The sequence below is a fragment of the Oncorhynchus gorbuscha genome, linkage group LG19 (assembly GCF_021184085.1).
Source record: "Oncorhynchus gorbuscha isolate QuinsamMale2020 ecotype Even-year linkage group LG19, OgorEven_v1.0, whole genome shotgun sequence".
NCBI lineage: Eukaryota > Metazoa > Chordata > Actinopteri > Salmoniformes > Salmonidae > Oncorhynchus > Oncorhynchus gorbuscha.
The window spans coordinates 77,203,599-77,223,186 of NC_060191.1; positions in this window are offsets into that span (position 1 = coordinate 77,203,599).

Consider the following 19,588-nt stretch of genomic DNA (forward strand, 5'->3'; position numbering starts at 1 on the left):
TGTGGGGACATAGAGGTTGGATACGCCATGCTAGGAGATACTTCCCTCCATGTGGGGACATAGAGGTTGGATACGCCATGCTAGGAGATACTTCCCTCCATGTGGGGACATAGAGGTTGGATACGCCATGCTAGGAGATACTTCCCTCCATGTGGGGACATAGAGGTTGGATACGCCATGCTAGGAGATACTTCCCTCCATGTGGGGACATAGAGGTTGCCTCTGTCCAAGGTTGGATACACCATGCTAGGAGATACTTTCCTTCATGTGGGGACATAGAGGTTGCCTCTGTCCAAGGTTGGATACACCATGCTAGGAGATACTTCCCTTCATGTGGGGACATAGAGGTTGGATACGCCATGCTAGGAGATACTTCCCTCCATGTGGGGACATAGAGGTTGCCTCTGTCCAAGGTTGGATACACCATGCTAGGAGATACTTCCCTTCATGTGGGGACATAGAGGTCGTCTCTGTCCAAGGTTGGATACACCATGCTAGGAGATACTTCCCTTCATGTGGGGACATAGAGGTTGGATACGCCATGCTAGGAGATACTTCCCTCCATGTGGGGACATAGAGGTTGCCTCTGTCCAAGGTTGGATACGCCATGCTAGGAGATACTACCCTCCATGTGGGGACATAGAGGTTGCCTCTGTCCAAGGTTGGATACGCCATGCTGAGAGACACTTGATGTTAGGCAAGAGAAAACATATCTGTCCAAGGTTGGACACGCCATGTGGCCAGACCCAGGCCGGAGAAGAGATGGTTAGCTTAGCACTGGAGACTTCCCCCAGAGGCTGAGGGGAGCATAGAGAGGCTGAGAAGAGGAGGAGAGGCTGAGAAGAGGAGAGGCTGAGAAGAGGAGGGTATGAGAAGAGGAGAGGCTGAGAAGAGGAGGAGAGGAGGAGAGGCTGAGAAGAGGAGAGGCTGAGAGGAGGAGAGGAGGAGAGGCTGAGAAGAGGAGAGGCTGAGAGGAGGAGAGGAGGAGAGGCTGAGAAGAGGAGGAGAGGAGGGGAGGCTGAGAAGAGGAGGGAATGAGAAGAGGAGAGGCTGAGAAGAGGAGGAGAGGCAGAGAGGCTGAGAAGAGGAGGAGAGGCTGAGAAGAGGAGGAGAGGCGGAGGAGAGGCTGAGAGGCTAAGAGGAGGAGAGGCTGAGAGGAGGAGAGGCTGAGAGGCTGAGAGTCTGAGAGGCTGAGAGGAGGAGAGGCTGAGAAGAGTAGGGAATGAGAAGAGGAGAGGCTGAGAAGAGGAGGGAATGAGAAGAGGAGGGAATGAGAAGAGGAGGAGAGGCTGAGAAGAGGAGGAGAGGCTGAGAAGAGGAGGAGAGGCTGAGAAGAGGAGGAGAGGCTGAGAGGAGGAGGAGAGGCTGAGAAGAGGAGGAGAGGCTGAGAAGAGGAGGAGAGGCTGAAAAGAGGAGGAGAGACTGAGAAGAGGAGGAGAGGCTGAGAGGAGGAGGAAAGGCTGAGAGGCTAAGAGGAGGAGAGGATGAGAGGCTGAGAGGAGGAGACGCTGAGAAGAGGAGAGGCTGAGAAGAGGAGGAGAGGAGGAGAGGCTGAGAAGAGGAGGAGAGGCTGAGAGGCTGAGAAGAGGAGGAGAGGCTGAGAGGCTGAGAAGAGGAGGAGAGGCTGAGAGGCTGAGAAGAGGAGGAGAGGCTGAGAGGCTGAATGTAAATGTGATATCAAGCAAAGAAAGAGTAGAAATAGATTTACAAAGCTGAGACAGGTTTTCATTTGGACAAGGTTGTCCAGTTAAGAGAAACAACTCCACTGCCCCCTGTGCCCCCTACTGCCCCTACTGCCCCCTACTGCCCTCTGTGCCCCCTACTGCCCCCTACTGCCCCCTTGCCCCCTACTTCCCCCTACTTTTCCCTACTGCCCCCTACTGCCCCCTATTGCCCCTTGTTTTGGATATGCCCCCTGTGCCCCCTATTGCTGGTCAGATGTATTCATTTGAATGGTAGGTATGACCAGTAGTTTCTGTGTCGGGGGGGCTAGGGTGAGTCTGTTACATCTGGAGAATTTCTCCTGTCTTCTCCGGTGTCCTGTGTGCATATTAAGTATGCTCTCTCGAATTCTCTCTCACTTTCTCTCTCTTTTTCTCTCTTTCTTTCTCTCTCTCTTTCTCTCTTTCTTTCTTTCAATTCAATTACATTTTCTTTATTGGCATGACGTAACAATGTACATATTGCCAAAGCTTATTTAGGATATTTACAATATGAAAATAATAGGGCCAGATAGCATTGCATTTTGCTTTGTGCTTGTGTTTCCCAGTAGGCAATATAGGTTTGTTTGACTGTGTTGCAATTTGGTTTATTCTGATTGATTGGATGTTCTGGTCCTGAAGCTTCAGTGTGTTAGTAGAACAGGTTAGTGAACTCAGGACCAGCTGGATGAGAGGACTGAGGCTTCAGTGTGTTAGTAGAACAGGTTAGTGAACTCAGGACCAGCTGGATGAGAGGACTGAGGCTTCAGTGTGTTAGTAGAACAGGTTAGTGAACTCAGCCCCAGGACCAGCTGGATGAGGGGACTGAGGCTTCAGTGTGTTAGTAGAACAGGTTTGTGAACTCAGCCCCAGGACCAGCTGGATGAGGGGACTGAGGCTTCAGTGTGTTAGTAGAACAGGTTAGTGAACTCAGCCTCAGGACCAGCTGGATGAGGGGACTCTTGTCTTTTCTCAGCTCTTGGTATTGCAGGGCTTGGTAATGATATGAGAGGGGATCACTGTATTTTAGATGCTTCCAAAACTGAATTGCTCTTTTTAAAGTTTTTATTATTAGTGGATTTTGGCCATTTTTTAATGGCGTAGAATGCCCTGTGTGCTTTCTCTCCCAGTTCATTCACTGCATAATTAAGGTGTCGAGTTGAGCTTATTTTTAAACCTGAGTAATTGCAGTGTGTGCAGTACTCTATATATTTTGTACCAATTGAGAACTTTTCCCTGAGATCTAGATCTTCTCTGGAAAATCATTATTTTAGTATTTTTGGGGTTTACTGCCAGGGCCCAGTTCTGGCAGTACTGCTCTAGCAGGTCCAGGATCTGCTGCAGGCCATGTGCTGTGGGGGTTTACTGCCAGGGCCCAGTTCTGGCAGTGCTGCTCTAGCAGGTCCAGGCTCTGCTGTAGGCCATGTGCTGTGGGTGACAGCAGGCATTGGTCATCTGCGAAGATTAGGCATTTAACCTCTGAACTGTGGAGACTAACACCAGGGGCTGAGGATTGTTCTAGAATAGTGGCCAATTCGTTGATGTAAATATTGAAGAGTGCAGGGCTCAGATTGCAACCCTGACGATGGCCCCGCCCCGGTTAAAGAATTATGTTATTTTCTTGCCAATTATAATGCTGCACTTATTGCCAGTATACATTGATTTATGTCATATGTTTTAGCCCCTAAACCACTTTCAATAACTTTGTAGAACAGTCCTGTTTGCCAAATAGAATCAAATGCTGTTTGGAAGTCGATAAAGCAAGCATATATTTTGGTGGACATGTTTATCTATCAGGGTGTGTAGGGTGTAAATATGATCAGTCGTGCGATGTTTTGGTATAAATCCAATTTGGCTTTTACTCAAGACATTGTGCTTATTAAGGAAGTTAGAACTCTTACATTTATAATACCACAGAAAACCTTCCCCAGGTTACTGTTCACACAAATGGCTCTGTAATTGTTAGGGTCAAATTTGTCTCCATTCTTAAAGATTGGGGTTATGAGTCCTTGATTCCAGATGTCAGGGAAATAACCTACACTCAGGATCAAATTAAACAGTTTTAATATATCCAAATGACATTTTGCACTAGTGAGTTTGAGCATCTCATTTAGGATGCCATCAGGTCCGCATGCCTTTTTAAAATTTGCGAGTCTGAAGTTTCTTATAGAGCTCCTGGTCAGTAATAGTTTATTTCTTATTGAGCTCCTGGTCAGTAATAGTTTAGTTTCTTATAGAGCTCCTGGTCAGTAATAGTTTAGTTTCTTATAGAGCTCCTGGTCAGTAATAGTTTAGTTTCTTATAGAGCTCCTGGTCAGTAATAGTTTAGTATCTTATAGAGCTCCTGGTCAGTAATAATTTAGTTTCTTATAGAGCTCCTGGTCAGTAATAGTTTAGTGTCTTATAGAGCTCCTGGTCAGTAATAGTTTAGTATCTTATAGAGCTCCTGGTCAGTAATAGTTTAGTTTCTTATAGAGCTCCTGGTCAGTAATAGTTTAGTTTCTTATAGAGCTCCTGGTCAGTAATAGTTTAGTTTCTCATAGAGCTCCTGGTCAGTAATAGTTTAGTTTCTCATAGAGCTCCTGGTCAGTAATATTTTAGTTTCTTATAGAGCTCCTGGTCAGTAATAGTTTAGTTTCTCATAGAGCTCCTGGTCAGTAATAGTTTAGTTTCTCATAGAGTTCCTGGTCAGTAATAAAGTCTTCACTGTTGTTTCTGGGGGAGATATAGAGCTGAGCTGTCCCCTCGTGTGGTCTGAAGATGAAGACAGTTAGAGACACTATGGCCTGTAATAAAGTTTCTATGGGGAGATGTAGAGACACCCTAAAGCGTGTGGTCTGTCACTGTTGTTTCTATGGGGGAGATGAAGACAGTTAGAGACACTATGGCCTGTAATAAAGCTGTCCCCTCGTGTGGTCTGTCACTGTTGTTTCTATGGGGAGATGAAGACAGTTAGAGACACTATGGCCTGTAATAAAGCTGTCCCCTCGTGTGCTGTTAGATCAGGTAGTGTTCCTGTGCACGCATTTGTGTCCCCACAGAGGAGCACATTTCCTTTCTTTCTCTCAGAGGACCTGAGCCCTAGGACCATTCCTCAGGACTACCTGGCCTGATGACACCTTGCTGTCCCCAGTCCACCTGGCCCTAGGACCATTCCTCAGGACTACCTGGCCTGATGACACCTTGCTGTCCCCAGTCCACCTGGCCCTAGGACCATTCCTCAGGACTACCTGGCCTGATGACACCTTGCTGTCCCCAGTCCACCTGGCCCTAGGACCATTCCTCAGGACTACCTGGCCTGATGACACCTTGCTGTCCCCAGTCCACCTGGCCCTAGGACCATTCCTCAGGACTACCTGGCCTGATGACACCTTGCTGTCCCCAGTCCACCTGGCTGTGCTGCTGCTCCAGTTTCAACTGTTCTGCCTGCGGCTATGGAACCCTGACCTGTTCACCGGAGGTGCTACCTGTCCCAGACCTGCTGTTTTTAACTCTCTAGAGACAGCAGGAGCGGTAGAGATACTCCTAATGATCGGCTATGAAAAGCCAACTGACATTTACTCCTGAGGTGCTAACTTGCTGCACCCTCGACAACTACTGTGATTATTATTATTGGACCATGCTGGTCATTTATGAACATTTGAACATCTTGAACATGTTCTGTTATAATCTCCACCCGGCACAGCCAGAAGGGCTGTTTACTGTTTACCCAATGTGTGTGTGTGTGTGTGTGTGTGTGTGTGTGTGTGTGTGTGTGTGTGTGTGTGTGTGTGTGTGTGTGTGTGTGTGTGTGTGTGTGTGTGTGTGTGTGTGTGTGTGTGTGTGTGTGTGTGTGTGTGTGTGTGTGTGTGTGTGTGTGTGTGTGTGTGTGTGTGTGTGTGTGTGTGTGTGTGTGTGTGTGTGTGTGTGTGTGCGCGTGCGTGCGTGTGTTGTGTAAAGACCTGTAGTTATGACCAGACCAGACAGGACAAAACCAGACTAGACAAACCAGACAAAACCAGACTAAACCAGACAAGACAAAACCAGACTAGACCAAACCAGCCCAGATCAGCCCAGACAAGACCAGACCAAAACAGCCCAAACAAACCAAGAGAAGACCAAACCAGACCAAACCAACCCAGACCACACCAGAACAGCCCAGACTAGACCAAACCAGCCCAGACCACACCAGAACAGCCCAGACCAGGCCAAATCAGCCCAGACCAGACCAGACCAAACCAGACCAGACCAGACCAGACCAAATCAGCCCAGGCCAGACCAGACCAGACCAAACCAGACCAGACCAGACCAGACCAAATCAGCCCAGGCCAGACCAGACCAGACCAGAACAAAACAGCTCAGAACAGACGAGCCCAAGCCAGACCTGCCAAAACAAAAAACAAGACAAAACAAAACCATACCAGACCAGACCAGACCATCCCATCCCGGACCAGACCAGACCAGACCAGACCAAACCATCCCAGACCAGACCAGACCAGACCAAACCATCCCAGACCAAACCATCCCAGACCAGACCAAACCATACCAGACCAGACCAGACCAGACCAGACCAGACCAGACCAGACCAAACCATCCCATCCCGGACCAGACCAGACCAGAACAAACAATCCCAGACCAGACCAGACCAGACCAGAACAAACAATCCCAGACCAGACCAGACCAGACCAGACCAGAACAAACAATCCCAGACCAGACCAGACCAGACCAGACCAGAACAAACAATCCCAGACCAGACCAGACCAAACCATCCCATCCCGGACCAGACCAGACCAGAACAAACAATCCCAGACCAGACCAGACCAGAACAAACAATCCCAGACCAGACCAGACCAGACCAGACCAGAACAAACAATCCCAGACCAGACCAGACCAGAACAAACAATCCCAGACCAGACCAGACCAGAACAAACAATCCCAGACCAGACCAGACCAGACCAGAACAAACAATCCCAGACCAGACCAGACCAGAACAAACAATCCCAGACCAGACCAGACCAGAACAAACAATCCCAGACCAGACCAGACCAGACCAGAACAAACAATCCCAGACCAGACCAGACCAGACCAGACCAGAACAAACAATCCCAGACCAGACCAGACCAGAACAAACAATCCCAGACCAGACCAGACCAGAACAAACAATCCCAGACCAGACCAGACCAGACCAGAACAAACAATCCCAGACCAGACCAGACCAGAACAAACAATCCCAGACCAGACCAGACCAGAACAAACAATCCCAGACCAGACCAGACCAGACCAGAACAAACAATCCTGGACCAGACCAGACCAGACCAGACCAGACCAGACCAGACCAGAACAAACAATCCCAGACCAGACCAGAACAAACAATCCCAGACCAGACCAGACCATCCCATCCCAGACCAGACCAGACCAGACCAAACCATCCCAGACCAGACCAGACCAGACCAGACCAGACCAGACCAGACCATCCCAGACCAGACCAGACCAAACCATCCCAGACCAGACCAGACCAAACCATCCCAGACCAGACCAGACCAGACCAAACCATTTTATAGATTACTGTGGTTGTTAACATCCTCTCTCTGGCATTATATATTACTGTTGAGGAGACACAGAGAATCATATATATATCAATACAGGGTGACATCAATACAGGGTGACATCAATACAGGGTGACATCAATACAGGCTGACATCAATACAGGGTGACATCAATACAGGCTGACATCAATACAGGGTGACATCAATACAGGGTGACATCAATACAGGGTGACATCAGTACAGGGTGACATCAATACAGGGTGACATCAATACAGGGTGACATCAATACAGGGTGACATCAATACAGGGTGACATCAATACAGGGTGACATCAGTACAGGGTGACATCAGTACAGGGTGACATCAATACAGGGTGACATCAATACAGGGTGACATCAATACAGGGTGACATCAGTACAGGGTGACATCAATACAGGGTGACATCAATACAGGGTGACATCAATACAGGGTGACATCAATACAGGGTGACATCAATACAAGGTGACATCAATACCAGTCCACGGTAGTAGGGTGACATCAATACCAGTCCACGGCAGTAGGGTGACATCAATACCAGTCCACGGCAGTAGGGTGACATCAATACCAGTCCACGGCAGTAGGGTGACATCAATAGAAGGTGACATCAATACAGGGTGACATCAATAGAAGGTGACATCAATACAGGGTGACATCAATAGAAGGTGACATCAATACAGGGTGACATCAATACAGGGTGACATCAGTACAGGGTGACATCAATACCAGTCCACGGCAGTAGGGTGACATCAATACCAGTCCACGGCAGTAGGGTGACATCAATACCAGTCCACGGCAGTAGGGTGACATCAATACCAGTCCACGGCAGTAGGGTGACATCAATACCAGTCCACGGCAGTAGGGTGACATCAATACCAGTCCACGGCAGTAGGGTGACATCAATACCAGTCCACGGCAGTAGGGTGACATCAATACCAGTCCACGGCAGTAGGGTGGCATCAATACCAGTCCACGGCAGTAGGGTGACATCAATACCAGTCCACGGCAGTAGGGTGACATCAATACCAGTCCACGGCAGTAGGGTGACATCAATACCAGTCCACGGCAGTAGGGTGACATCAATACCAGTCCACGGCAGTAGGGTGACATCAGTACCAGTCCACGGCAGTAGGGTGACATCAATACCAGTCCACGGCAGTAGGGTGACATCAATACCAGTCCACGGCAGTAGGGTGACATCAATACCAGTCCACGGCAGTAGGGTGACATCAGTACCAGTCCACGGCAGTAGGGTGACATCAGTACCAGTCCACGGCAGTAGGGTGACATCAATAGAAGGTGACATCAATACAGGGTGACATCAATAGAAGGTGACATCAATACAGGGTGACATCAATACAGGGTGACATCAGTACAGGGTGACATCAATACCAGTCCACGGCAGTAGGGTGCCATCAATACCAGTCCACGGCAGTAGGGTGACATCAATACCAGTCCACGGCAGTAGGGTGACATCAATACCAGTCCACGGCAGTAGGGTGACATCAATACCAGTCCACGGCAGTTAGGTGACATCAATACCAGTCCACGGCAGTAGGGTGACATCAATACCAGTCCACGGCAGTAGCGTGACATCAATACCAGTCCACGGCAGTAGGGTGACATCAATACCAGTCCACGGCAGTAGGGTGACATCAATACCAGTCCACGGCAGTAGGGTGACATCAATACCAGTCCACGGCAGTAGGGTGACATCAATACCAGTCCACGGCAGTAGGGTGACATCAGTACCAGTCCACGGCAGTAGGGTGACATCAATACCAGTCCACGGCAGTAGGGTGACATCAATACCAGTCCACGGCAGTAGGGTGACATCAGTACCAGTCCACGGCAGTAGGGTGACATCAGTACCAGTCCACGGCAGTAGGGTGACATCAGTACCAGTCCACGGCAGTAGGGTGACATCAATACCAGTCCACGGCACTAGGGTGACATCAATACCAGTCCACGGCAGTAGGGTGACATCAATACCAGTCCACGGCAGTAGGGTGACATCAATACCAGTCCACGGCAGTAGGGTGACATCAATACCAGTCCACGGCAGTAGTGTGACATCAATACCAGTCCACGGCAGTAGGGTGACATCAATACCAGTCCACGGCAGTAGGGTGACATCAATACCAGTCCACGGCAATAGGGTGACATCAATACCAGTCCGCGGCAGTAGGGTGACATCAATACCAGTCCACGGCAGTAGGGTGACATCAATACCAGTCCGCGGCAGTAGGGTGACATCAATACCAGTCCACGGCAGTAGGGTGACATCAATACCAGTCCACGGCAGTAGGGTGACATCAATACCAGTCCACGGCAGTAGGGTGAATCGTCAGTAACTGCCTTAAACAAGTTCTCGGATCATAAATGACTTCTCCGTTAACCCTGTCTCCTGCTGCCCACCAGCAGTGTGTGTGTGTGTGTGTGTGTGTGTGTGTGTGTGTGTGTGTGTGTGTGTGTGTGTGTGTGTGTGTGTGTGTGTGTGTGTGTGTGTGTGTGTGTGTGTGTGTGTGTGTGTGTGTGTGTGTGTGTGTGTGTGTGTGTGCGTCTATCACACTGTAGTTGGCTGTCCGTTCTGTCTGTTCTCTGTGATATTGTTAGCTGGGTGGCCCTGTGTCCCTGTGTTAGATAGAGAGCCAGTCTGGAATGTGGGGACACACAGACAGACAGGGGGTGTAGGGTTAAAGAGGGGGGCTGGCTGGCAATCTCAGATGTCCCTCCCTCTGTCTGTTTCTCCAGCTCATGAAAGTTAACAGTGTTTAGGGCAGTGATGATCCCACCTCGCTCAATGGTCTGAACCAACGAAGGGTCTTTACCAACACGGCCCCTCTCGCCTGCCTCCTCGCCTCCCCTCCTACCTTCCTCCCCTTCTCCTCTCTCTCTCTAAAGCTTGGGCAACTCCAAATGTCAATGATGTTAGTTTAGCCATTGTACACGGCTGGCCACCCCTGAATGGGAGTCTTGTCTCTGGGCCCCTACAATGGCCCCCTTTCTCACTCAGACTTGTTCTTAGCCTTTCCCCTCAGCACAGCTCACTGAAGAGAAGGTCGTCTCTCTCTCTCTCTCTCTCTCCCTTTCTCTCACTCACTCTCTCTTTCTTTCCCTCTCTCTCTCTCAGTTATTTGGGTCTGCTTAGAATCAGACAGCCAGAGTTAAATGGGTGTAGAAGGAGAGAAAAAGGGAGAGAGCGTTGAAAGGGAGAACAGGGGGTAGGTGAACCGTGACATGGCTGTAAGTGGTTTTATACACGGGATTGTTTCAGTGCACTCTGCCAATAATTACCAGTACAGAGAAGTATGGCTAAGCCTGTTAGCCTGATCTTAGCCTGCTTAATCAGACAAGGATAGAGTGTGTTCTAGAACTGACTGACTGACAGGGGAAGAGTGTGTTCTACAACTGACTGACTGACAGGGGAAGATTATGTTCTAGAACTGACTGACTGACAGGGACAGAGTGTTCTAGAACTGACTGACTGACAAGGGAAGAGTGTGTTCTAGAACTGACTGACTGACAGGGGAAGAGTGTGTTCTAGAACTGACTGACTGACAGGGACAGAGTGTGTTCTAGAACTGACTGACTGACAGGGGAAGAGTGTGTTCTAGAACTGACTGACTGACAGGGGAAGAGTGTGTTCTAGAACTGACTGACTAACAGGGAAAGAGTGTGTTCTAGAACTGACTGACTGACAGGGGAAGAGTGTGTTCTAGAACTGACTGACTGACAGGGACAGAGTGTGTTCTAGAACTGACTGACTGACAGGGACAGAGTGTTCTAGAACTGACTGACTTACAGGGGAAGAGTGTGTTCTCGAACTGACTGACTGACAGGGGAAGAGTGTGTTCTAGAACTGACTGACTGACAGGGTTAGAGTGTGTTCTAGAACTGACTGACTGACAGGGAAAAAGTGTGTTCTAGAACTGACTGACTGACAGGGGTAGAGTGTGTTCTAGAACTGACTGACAGGGACAGAGTGTGTTCTAGGAACTGACTAACAGGGACAGAGTGTGTTCTAGAACTTACTGACTGACAGGGAAAGAGTGTGTTCTAGAACTGACTGACTGACAGGGACAGAGTGTGTTCTAGAAACTGACTGACAGGGAAAGAGTGTGTTCTAGAACTGACTGACTGACAGGGAAAGAGTATGTTCTAGAACTGACTGACTGACAGGGAAAGAGTGTGTTCTAGAACTGACTGACTGACAGGGAAAGAGTGTGTTCTAGAACTGACTGACTGACAGGGAAAGAGTGTGTTCTAGAACTGACTGACTGACAGGGGAAGAGTGTGTTCTAGAACTGACTGACTGACAGGGACAGAGTGTGTTCTAGAACTGACTGACTGACAGGGAAGAGTGTGTTCTAGAACTGACTGACTGACAGGGACAGAGTGTGTTCTAGAACTGACTGACTGACAGAGAAAGAGTGTGTTCTAGAACTGACTGACTGACAGGGAAAGAGTGTGTTCTAGAACTGACTGACTGACAGGGGAAGATTATGTTCTAGAACTGACTGACTGACAGGGGAAGATTATGTTCTAGAACTGACTGGCTGACAGGGGAAGAGTGTGTTCTAGAACTGACTGACTGACAGGGGAAGATTATGTTCTAGAACTGACTGACTGACAGGGGAAGATTATGTTCTAGAACTGACTGACTGACAGGGAGAGTGTGTTCTAGAACTGACTGACTGACAGGGACAGAGTGTGTTCTCGAACTGACTGACTGACAGGGGAAGAGTGTGTTCTAGAACTGACTGACTGACAGGGACAGAGTGTGTTCTAGAACTGACTGACTGACAGGGGAAGAGTGTGTTCTAGAACTGACTGACTGACAGGGACAGAGTGTTCTAGAACTGACTGACTGACAGGGAAACAGTGTGTTCAAGAACTGACTGACTGACAGGGGAAGAGTGTGTTCTAGAACTGACTGACTGACAGGGAAAGAGTGTGTTCTAGAACTGACTGACTGACAGGGGAAGAGTGTGTTCTAGAACTGACTGACAGGGACAGAGTGTGTTCTAGAACTTACTGACTGACAGGGAAAGAGTGTGTTCTAGAATTGACTGACTGACAGGGACAGAGTGTGTTCTAGAACTGACTGACTGACAGGGAAAGAGTGTGTTCTAGAACTGACTGACTGACAGGGAAAGAGTGTGTTCTAGAACTGACTGACTGACAGGGAAAAAGTGTGTTCTAGAACTGACTGACTGACAGAGAAAGAGTGTGTTCTAGAACTGACTGACTGACAGGGAAAGAGTGTGTTCTAGAACTGACTGACTGACAGGGAAAGAGTGTGTTCTAGAACTGACTGACTGACAGGGAAAGAGTGTGTTCTAGAACTGACTGACTGACAGGGTTAGAGTGTGTTCTAGAACTGACTGACTGACAGGGAAAAAGTGTGTTCTAGAACTGACTGACTGACAGGGACAGAGTGTGTTCTAGAACTGACTGACTGACAGGGACAGAGTGTGTTTTAGAACTGACTCTCACCCCCTCCTCCACACAACTCTCACCCCCTCCTCCACACAGCTCTCACCCCCACCTCCACACAGCTCTCACCCCCTCCTCCTCACAGCTCTCACCCCCTCCTCCACACAGCTCTCACCCCCTCCTCCACACAGCTCTCACCCCCTCCTCCACACAGCTCTCGCCCCATCTTCTACTCTCCCCCGTCAGCCGCTAAAATAATTTGTATCATGAAGGAGTGTGTCCGTATCTCCCACGTGGGAGATGTTTATTTTAACACGTTTTAACACAAACAATATCTATGTAATATTTTCTGCAGCGGCTGCTGTCGCTGGGCCGCTGCCAGATTCTGGAGAGGCCAAAAAAGAATCTGTTTCTCTCCCGCCTTTTGCTCCTTTTCTCTCTCTCCTTTTTGGGTTTTACAGACAGTCACCATCTGGAGTTAAGTAGGGAGAGGAAGAGATCGAGAGAGACCAGAGAGTGAGAGAGAGAGGAAGGGAAGGGCAGAGGGAGGAAGAAAATGGTTCTTCAGCTGTCCCCGTAGGAGAACCCTTTTTGGTTCCAGGGAAAACACTAGCTAGAACTATCATCTTTTTACTAAGAGTGTAGAGGGAGTGGAGAGAGAGAGCAGAGAGTGTAGAGAGGAGAGAGAGTGGAGAGAGGAGAGAGAGAGAGGAGAGAGGAGAGAGAGTGGAGAGAGGAGAGAGAGTGGAGAGAGGAGAGAGAGTGGAGAGAGGAGAGAGAGTGGAGAGAGGAGAGAGAGTGGAGAGAGGAGAGAGCAGAGGAGAGAGAGAGCAGAGAGTGTAGAGAGGAGAGAGAGGAGAGAGGAGAGAGTGGAGAGAGAGAGCAGAGAGTGGAGAGAGGAGAGAGCAGAGTATAGTGAGAGGAGAGAGTAGAGTAGAGTGTAGAGAGAGTGTAGAGAGAGTGTAGAGAGAGCAGAGGATGGAGAGAGAGGATGGAGAGAGAGTGTAGAGAGAGTGAAGAGAGAGTGAAGAGAGAGAGTGGGGAGAGAGTGGAGAGAGAGCAGAGGATGGAGAGAGAGTGTAGAGAGAGTGAAGAGAGAGAAGAGAGTGCAGAGAGAGTGGAGAGAGCAGAAAGGGAGTGGAGAGAGAGTGTAGATGGAGTGTAGATGGAGTGGAGAGAGCAGAGAGTGTAGAGAGAGTGTAGAGAGAGTGTAGAGAGAGTGTAAAGATAGTGGAGAGAGCAGAGAGGAGAGAGTAGAGAGAGTAGAGAGAGCAGAGAGAGTAGAGAGAGCAGAGAGAGTAGAGAGAGCAGAGAGAGTAGAGAGAGCAGAGAGAGTAGAGAGAGCAGAGAGAGTAGAGAGAGCAGAGAGAGTAGAGAGAGCAGAGAGAGTAGAGAGAGCAGAGAGAGCAGAGAGAGTAGAGAGAGCAGAGAGAGTAGAGAGAGCAGAGAGTGTAGAGAGAGTGTAGAGAGAGTGTAAAGATAGTGGAGAGAGCAGAGAGGAGAGAGTGGAGAGAGTAGAGAGAGCAGAGAGTGTAGAGAGAGTGTAGAGAGTGTAAAGATAGTGGAGAGAGAACAGAGAGAGTGGAGAGAGAGAGAGAGAGAGTAGAGAGAGCAGAAAGCTGTGTAGAGAGAACAGAGAGTGTAGAGAGAGTGTAAAGATAGTGGAGAGAGCAGAGAGTGTAGAGAGAGTGTAGAGAGAGTGTAGAGAGAGTGTAAAGATGGAGTGTAGAGAGAGAGCAGAGAGTGTAGAGAGAGAGGAGAGAGAGTGTAGAGAGAGCAGAAACTGTAGAGAGAGTGTAGAGAGAGTGTAGAGAGAGTGTAGAGAGAGTGTAGAGAGAGTGTAGAGAGAGTGTAGAGAGAGTGTAGAGAGAGTGTAGAGAGGGTGGAGAGAGAGAGCAGAGAGTGTAGAGAGAGAGCAGAGAGTGCAGAGAGAGCAGAAACTGTAGAGAAAGAGGGGAGAGAGAGTGAGAGAGTGTAGAGAGAGTGAGAGAGAGAGAGAGAGTAGAGAGAGTAGAGAGGAGAGAGAGCAGAGAGAGCAGAGAGAGTAGAGAAAGAGGGGAGAGAGAGTGGATTCCAAATGAACCTATAAGAAAGGATTGATTAGACAGGGTGTGATTGGTAGCTGGGAGGTTAGACAGGGTGTGATTGGTAGCTGGGAGATTAGACAGGGTGTGATTGGTAGCTGGGAGGTTAGATATGGTGTGATTGGTAGCTGGGTGGTTAGACAGGGTGTGATTGGTAGCTGGGAGGTTAGACAGGGTGTGATTGGTAGCTGGGAGGTTAGACAGGGTGTCTCTCTCTCTCTCGTTCTCTCTCACGTTCTCTCTCGTTCTCTCTCGTTCTCTCTCTCCTTCTCTCTCTCCTTCTCTCTCTCGTTCTCTCTCGTTCTCTCTCTCTTTCTCTCCCCCTCTCTCTCGCTCCTTCTCTCTCTACCCCCTGTCCCTCTCTCTCTCTCTCTCTCTCTCTCTCTCTCTCTCTCTCTCTCTCTCTCTCTCTCTCTCTCTCTCTCTCTCTCTCTCTCTCTCGTTCTCTGCTGATCAGTATTAGACCCGTCTGTGGTGGTGTGTTGGATTGAAGATCCGTGACACTGAGTTCTAACCATCTTGTGGCCAGATCACATATAAACATGTTTTATTGTTAAATTTCTGTATTTTTTTACTACAAATATTAATTTCACGAACAGACAGTGGAGATATGGGCTGAGGCCTGTTCTATGATGTAGTGGCTTTGTCATCCCACCTCCCTCCTCCCTGCCGCCCCCTCTCCCTCCTCCCTCCTCCCCCCCCTCCCCCCTCTCCCTCCTCCCTCCTCCTCCTCCCCCTCTCCCTCCTCCCTACTCCTCCTCCCTTCCTCGTCCTCTCCTGCCTCCCTCCTCCCCCTCCCCACCTCCTCCCTCCTCCCTTCTCCCTCCCCCTCTCACACCTCCAAACTCCTCCTTCCACCCACCTGCCCCCTCCCTCCCCCTCCTCCCTCCCCCATTTCCCACCTCCTCCCCCTCTCTCTGTCTCCCACACCTCCTACCTCTTCCCTCTTCCCTCCTCCCATATCCTCCTCTCTCCTCTCTCTCCCTTCTATCCTTTCTCTTCTCTCCATCCTGCTCAGACACGTTTCCCCTCTCCCAACATTCCATTCTTTCAGAGTCGAGGTCAGAGGCCAGGGTCATATGACCCGCCCTGTGGGCGCCCAAACAAAGGTCAGGGTATGTGTCTCTCTGTTTTCACCCGAGTCCCTTCTTCTGCCCTCTCCTTTCAGGGATCACCTGACAGAGTGAAGACAGACCTGCTGGATCACCTGGACCACCTTTCAACTCTTATTGTGGGTTCAGCTCTGACCAATAGGAGGGAGGGAGGGGCTCTGTTCACAGAGATAAGGCTAGATGACTGGTGAAACTCCTCCCTTTGTATGGACTCATTGTTGACTCTGAGTGAGAAAGAGTTTTGATATGTTTTCCTATGAAAATTAAGTGGTTTGTTTCCCAAAACGCCGGTGGAGTAAAAACGAGACAGAGATGAATCTCATCATCTCCATTCTCCTGGTTCCCAGAGAACTTCAGAGAACCTAAAGCTTCAACTGAATATAGACCTCTGTCTAAAGATCTGTCTATAGATCTCTGTTTATAGACCTCTGTCTAAAGACCTCTGTCTAAAGACCTCTGTTTATAGACCTCTGTTTATAGACCTCTGTCTAAAGACCTGTCTATAGATCTCTGTTTATAGACCTCTGTCTAAAGACCTCTGTCTAAAGACCTCTGTCTAAAGACCTCTGTTTATAGACCTCTGTCTAAAGACCTCTGTTTATAGACCTCTGTCTAAAGACCTCTGTTTATAGACCTCTGTCTAAAGACCTCTGTTTATAGACCTCTGTCTAAAGATCTCTGTCTAAAGACCTCTGTCTAAAGACCTCTGTCTAAAGACCTCTGTCTAAAGACCTCTGTCTAAAGACCTCTGTTTATAGACCTCTGTCTAAAGACCTCTGTCTATAGACCTCTGTTTATAGACCTCTGTCTATAAACTGTCTAAAGACCTCTGTCTAAAGACCTCTGTCTAAAGACCTCTGTCTAAAGACCTCTGTCTACAGACCTCTGTCTATAAACTGTCTAAAGACCTCTGTCTAAAGACCTCTGTCTATAAACTGTCTAAAGACCTCTGTCTAAAGACCTCTGTCTATAGACCTCTGTCTAAAGACCTCTGTCTAAAGACCTCTGTTTATAGACCTCTGTTTATAGACCTCTGTCTAAAGACCTCTGTCTATAAACTGTCTAAAGACCTCTGTCTAAAGACCTCTGTCTAAAGACCTCTGTCTAAAGACCTCTGTTTATAGACCTCTGTTTATAGACCTCTGTCTAAAGACCTCTGTCTATAAACTGTCTAAAGACCTCTGTCTATAAACTGTCAAAAGACCTCTGTCTATAGACCTCTGTCTACAGACCTCTGTCTAAAGACCTCTGTCTAAAGACCTCTGTCTAAAGACCTCTGTCTAAAGACCTCTGTCTAAAGACCCCTGTCTATAGACCTCTGTCTAAAGACCTCTGTCTAAAGACCTCTGTCTAAAAACTGTCTAAAGACCTCTGTCTAAAAACTGTCTAAAGACCTCTGTCTATAAACTGTCTAAAGACCTCTGTCTAAAGACCTCTGTCTAAAGACCTCTGTCAAAAGACATCTGTCTATAGACCTCTGTCTAAAGACCTCTGTCTATAGACCTCTGTCTATAGACCTCTGTCTAAAGACCTCTGTTTATAGACCTCTGTCTATAGACCTCTGTCTACCGACCTCTGTCTAAAGACCTCTGTTTATAGACCTCTGTCTATAGACCTCTGTCTAAAGACCTCTGTCTACAGACCTCTGTCTAAAGACCTCTGTTTATAGACCTCTGTTTATAGACCTCTGTCTACAGACCTCTGTTTATAGACCTCTGTTTATAGACCTCTGTCTATAGACCTCTGTCTAAAGACCTCTGTCTATAGACCTCTGTCTATAGACCTCTGTCTAAAGACCTCTGTTTATAGACCTCTGTCTATAGACCTCTGTTTATAGACCTCTGTCTATAGACCTCTGTCTAAAGACCCCTGTCTATAGACCTCTGTCTAAAGACCCCTGTCTATAGACCTCTGTCTAAAGACCTCTGTCTACAGACCTCTGTCTAAAGACCCCTGTCTATAGACCTCTGTCTAAAGACCTCTGTCTATAAACTGTCAAAAGACCTCTGTCTATAGACCTCTGTCTACAGACCTCTGTCTAAAGACCTCTGTCTAAAGACCTCTGTCTAAAGACCCCTGTCTATAGACCTCTGTCTAAAGACCTCTGTCTAAAGACCTCTGTCTAAAAACTGTCTAAAGACCTCTGTCTAAAGACCTCTGTCTAAAAACTGTCTAAAGACCTCTGTCTAAAGACCTCTGTCTAAAGACCTCTGTCAAAAGACATCTGTCTATAGACCTCTGTCTAAAGACCTCTGTCTAAAGACCTCTGTCTAAAGACCCCTGTCTATAGACCTCTGTCTAAAGACCTCTGTCAAAAGACCTCTGTCAAAAGACCTCTGTCTAAAGACCTCTGTCTATAGACCTCTGTCTAAAGACTTCTGTCTAAAGACCCCTGTCTATAGACCTCTGTCTAAAGACCTCTGTCTATAAACTGTCTAAAGACCTCTGTCAAAAGACCTCTGTCTATAGACCTCTGTCTAAAGACCTCTGTCTAAAGACCTCTGTCTAAAGACCTCTGTCTAAAGACCTCTGTCTATAGACCTCTGTCTATAGTCCTCTGTCTATAAACTGTCTAAAGACCTCTGTCTATAGACCTCTGTCTAAAGACCTCTGTCTAAAGACCTCTGTCTAAAGACCTCTGTCCATAGACCTCTGTCTAAAGACCTCTGTCTATAAACTGTCTAAAGACCTCTATCTATAAACTGTCTAAAGACCTCTGTCAAAAGACCTCTGTCTATAGACCTCTGTCTAAAGACTTCTGTCTAAAGACCCCTGTCTATAGACCTCTGTCTAAAGACCTCTGTTTATAGACCTCTGTTTATAGACCTCTGTTTATAGACCTCTGTTTATAGACCTCTGTCTAAAGACCTCTGTCTAAAGACCTCTGTTTATAGACCTCTGTCTAAAGACCTCTGTTTATAGACCTCTGTCTATAGACCTCTGTTTATAGACCTCTGTCTAAAGACCTCTGTTTATAGACCTCTGTCTATAGACCTCTGTTTATAGACCTCTGTCTAAAGACCTCTGTCTAAAGACCTCTGTCTAAAGACCTCTGTCTAAAGACCTCTGTCTAAAGACCTCTGTTTATAGACCTCTGTCTAAAGACCTCTGTCTATAGACCTCTGTTTATAGACCTCTGTCTATAAACTGTCTAAAGACCTCTGTCTAAAGACCTCTGTCTAAAGACCTCTGTCTAAAGACCTCTGTCTAAAGACCTCTGTCTACAGACCTCTGTCTATAAACTGTCTAAAGACCTCTGTCTAAAGACCTCTGTCTATAAACTGTCTAAAGACCTCTGTCTAAAGACCTCTGTCTATAGACCTCTGTCTAAAGACCTCTGTCTAAAGACCTCTGTTTATAGACCTCTGTTTATAGACCTCTGTCTAAAGACCTCTGTCTATAAACTGTCTAAAGACCTCTGTCTAAAGACCTCTGTCTAAAGACCTCTGTCTAAAGACCTCTGTTTATAGACCTCTGTTTATAGACCTCTGTCTAAAGACCTCTGTCTATAAACTGTCTAAAGACCTCTGTCTATAAACTGTCTAAAGACCTCTGTCTAAAGACCTCTGTCTATAGACCTCTGTTTATAGACCTCTGTTTATAGACCTGTCTAAAGACCCCTGTCTATAGACCTCTGTCTAAAGACCTCTGTCTATAAACTGTCAAAAGACCTCTGTCTATAGACCTCTGTCT